This window comes from Haliaeetus leucocephalus, unplaced genomic scaffold (assembly GCF_000737465.1).
Source record: "Haliaeetus leucocephalus isolate CR32 unplaced genomic scaffold, Haliaeetus_leucocephalus-4.0 Scaffold217, whole genome shotgun sequence".
In the NCBI taxonomy this organism is placed as follows: Eukaryota; Metazoa; Chordata; class Aves; order Accipitriformes; family Accipitridae; genus Haliaeetus; species Haliaeetus leucocephalus.
The window spans coordinates 5218802-5223306 of NW_010972653.1; positions in this window are offsets into that span (position 1 = coordinate 5218802).

The window sequence follows — 4505 nt, forward strand, 5'->3', positions numbered from 1 at the left end:
TTCTTTTAATCCAGGATGTTCTGGTATATCTGTCAGGAAGAGGCCAAATATTTTATTTAGCTGCTGAAAATGCTGTTTCTGTGCTGCCAAGCCTTGTTAGATACTTCGAGCTAGAAGGTTTGAGACCTGCTGTGTTTACAAGTAGCTTGGTCAAGCTGAAGAAAACAGAAATGGACCCACAAGCTCCTCCAATTTTTTTCAGCCAAACAGATTTCATTTTTCCATTCTGTTCCTACTCCCTGTTTGGAACTGCAGGCACAGGAAGCATTGTCATCATGTACTCTTCTGGATGAATTTTGGAAACTCTCTCTCATGTACTAACTAACTGAATTTGAAAAGCTTTCATGCCTCTGATATTCCAAACTGGATGCTCATCTTCTATAATCCCCTTCCTCCCATAAGGAGTTTGCAAGAGAAGGGTTGTACCCTCTCTTCTGGTATCTGATCTGAGAGATCTCCTCCCGCATCATCCACTCCCTTGCTGCTCACAAGTTTTCAAGCAGCACAGAGGCATCCTCAACAAACTAGATCCTTATTACCCATTTTTCTTTTGCTGCTGAAATGTGAGGGTTCAGTCTATGGTATCTTAAGCTACTAAAAGTCAGGACTGTTGGGATCCTGCCAGACTCTTGCCCCTGAACCTGCACCTTTCCTTGTGCAGCTGGCTCAGGGAATTGAGATGATAGATGAAAACGAACACTGCTGAAAATAAAGCCATTAGCTTTCAGTTAGGTGTCCCCACATTCCTGCTGTCACTGCTTCCAGAGGCACCAGAATGAAATGGGGCCAGACTAGTAACTTTGCCTCCATCAGCACTGGTCACTCCTCCCAAGCTGCTTCACAGGCAACAGTAACACTGGTCTGGCAGATATTAAGGTTGTAAGTACTAAGAAAATAGAACCTTGCTGTTGTTTTAAAGGAGTGGATGTGTCCTCAGATATCTGGGTAACAGAAGCTTCACAGCTCAAGGGATGGACCTCTAACGGGTATACTGCAGCAAACAAGAATCTAGAAAAGGCCACTGGAAATCCTTCTGAAGCATGTTGCAATCACACTGCCTCTCACGTGGCCCAGCTGAATGGCAGGTGACTGTCTATGGCAGTGTGTGTCATTTGCTATCCAGCTTATTTGTTATCAGGATATAACCTAAGAAACAAGACATCTGGCACTGGAAAACACGATGCCTTCTGCTGTTACGCAAAAAGAATAAAGCTCGTATTGGTATACCATGTGATGTGGATACACAATCAGGTAAGACTAGGTGCATCTCAAACTACTGTTTTTTCAATGCCATTTTTAGAGTCCAGAAGTGATTATAAAATGGCTGTGTAACAGGCTAATCCCAAGTAAGTTATGATACCAAAAAGGGAAATGACGGGTCCTGCTGGGGACCTGATTGACCATGACAGTAAAGATGGGAGAAAAAGGCCTGGATCTGAACAGGTGAAAGCTCCATTTAAATAACAGAAGAGGAAAGGTGGCTGATTCCAGCTGTGGTGGGGATCAGGCTAAACCAATCATATCTGGTTTAGGATAATACTGAAGCCTGATAACTGAGTTCACTCCATGTGATGGCCTCACCCTGATCAAGGCAAATGGGCTCCAAAGCTGACAATGTCTGTTGCATCTCTGAACAGCAGATGCTGGAGCCTGGAATATCTGTAGGGCTATACCTGCCAGTTAGTGAAGGCCCCTCAAAATTTTTGCTGCCTCCAAGTCTTCCCCTCCTTCTTTAAACATGGCCAGTTCTCATCATGTGTATCAAATCAGCCAGCAAAAGGCCTTTTTAGAGCTTCCAAACCTTCACCTCAGTCTCATCCTAAACAGGTAATAAGCCTCATTAAGCAGAGAATAGCTTGTCTTAAACTCCATCCATTGCTCCTTCTGAGGCTGTGCAGCAGCTGGCTCCCCTCTGCTAGAAACAAAGCCAGTTGTTCCAGGGAGCAATCCTTATCCCCACCTCTTTTTACTAGCTCTAAGGCTTCCCCTGTTTTTTCTGTCTCCAGTAAAAGCTTCTGTCCACTGTCTTCTGGTAATTGCAGGCCACTAAGATTAAATGCATGTTAATAACACAAATGATAAACGCTACTTCAGGCAAAGCTTGCTTTACTGTGAACTGCATTCCAGGAACACTCAACCATGTCTCAGTTTTGGAGTCAGAAAGTACCCAGAACTTGTAAAACCAGAATCCCTGTGCGTTATACTCCTCCTACTCATCTGCAGGGCAGGAACCAGGCAAGATCCCTGCAATACCAGAATATTCCTTACATTTATAACATTAAACCTCTCCTTGTCTTTTCTGTACAAGTGTTCTTCAAACACTGTATTTCCTTTCTCTGGTAACTGATCTCAGGTTTTGTATCAGCCGGCTCCCCAGCACGCATCCATGAGGTCTCACAGACTCATACATGGAACGGTTTCTGCTGCATCGGTGTGCTGACCTCAGAAATCTGCAAAGTCCCTTCTAATCCTGTCCCTACAATTACCTATACATTTTTAAATATAGACTCAATAACTTGTCTCATTAACATCTGCAGACAAAGTATCTTTCCATTCTTCCCCTTTTCACGTAGCCATGAATCACATGAGGTTTTTTGCCAGAAATATCACAGAAGTTCATGCTGCAATGGAGAAACAGCATCTAAATCTCTTTCAGAGACTCCATTCAAGTACCTTCTTCACTGAGATAGTAAAACCTCATGCGAACTCATTAAAACCCTTAAAGCGTTTTGTCTGAAGGCAGCTCATTTATCAAATACCCTGTATCATTGCCCTATTTTCATTGTTATTTATCACTGTACTAATATTTGTCTTGGTGCAGGTTTTATCAGCAGTATCTTAGGTGTATTTCCAGAACACACACAAAAATGTTGACTTGCTCCTGGTATAGAATTGTTTCCTGCAGTAACTCACTAGGAATTTACCAAGTCAGTAAAGATCTGTGTTAAAAGCTTCTTATTCAGCAATAGGTACTTTAACACAGGTTTCTTGGTGCTATAGAAAAGTTAAACACAGCCATTCAACTTACTGTTGCATGACACTAACGCAAAATAAAATACACTACCTCTACCCAGTTCCTTCTATTAGCCACCCGCCCCAAATTATCAATTTTCTCTGCCAATTTACATGCCATAAAACTATCCTTTAATTATTTCTGGTTTTGAGGATTTTACCTGGAGCCAATGTCATGCTAACTGCTCAATAGCGCCCCAAGGTGTCATGTTTATTTTTTTCATCATACTGGTGAAACTTAAGAGAAATACTCATTTCCTTGGGAAAGATAGTCTGCAGAGCAGCTCCTGTTTGCTTTAGGAGTCAGTAAAATAATAGGTGAGGTATGTTTCATCTTAAGATCTAGGAATCGCCACAAACTTGAACCTGCCTGCTCAGAAGGCTGTCCTTTTATGGATGGAGATGCCAAGATGTCAGTATTTTATAGCCATTCTGGTTAAAACTTTTATTTCATGCATCCCTGTTCCTCCATATCTGAAACATCTTGAAGGTGAAAATGGCTGCCTGTTCTCACTACCATGCTAACAATTTTGTACTCTCAAAAAGCAGGACTTAATTGTACTGAAAAGCACTACTTGTGAGCATGAAGCAATGGGCGTATGGATGGGGGTAAAATTTAGACCACTTAAGATCCAACTGCTGAAAAATTCTATTTCAACGGTACATTAAGTCCAGCTACTACCACTACACTAAAAAATTCACAGCTCACTTAACGGCTGAATCCTAGCTCTGCAAAAACCTTTTGTCTGCATCTATGCCCACCAACAACATAGCCCCAAGCTCTAGTACTCTCCTGCAATGTGTAGTCATGGGGGGCGGGGGGGGACGACACACAACAACCAGCTTTTTTAATCCGTTATTGCTGAAGCTTTTGAACTTGGATGCTGATTTTTCATACAAAATAGCCATATATACATTGTGCTGCTGGACCCAAACTTTCCAAGTCTCTGTTGGATGCAAGCAGGTTATCTAGGTTTTAACAGCACTCGTACCACCATGCACCAGCTGCCATCTCTCCCTACTTTTATTTCCTTGGCTACAGAAGATGCAGCTAGGCTAATTTCTACTTTTACATGGAAGCTTGTGACTTGCAAACAATTTTTTTTTCAAATCTAGATGCCTGCCTTGGTTTTCACAGTGACACCATTCGGACTGTCAAGTCCTTGAGACTTACGTTTGCACTGAGAGGCGGTACAAAAGAAGCTCGGGCACCAAACAGGACAAACCACTGGCCTGCCTTCCTTCTCCTTGAAGGCCTGCGCGGGTTTCAGCCCAGACCCAGACAGCCACCAGGGCTGCGAGGCGGGGAGCGGCTGAGGGCGCTCTGGCTGCGGCAGGACCCTGGGAAGCTGCTAGAAGCAGGCTGAGAGCGCTTTGCCAGGGGCAGCCTGCTGGCAGCGCTCACCAGGCACACCTCTGCCACCCTCCTGCCCTCTGCAGCTCCCGGCCAACCCCAGGACACCGCTCCCGCTCCCGCTCCCGCTCCCGCTCCC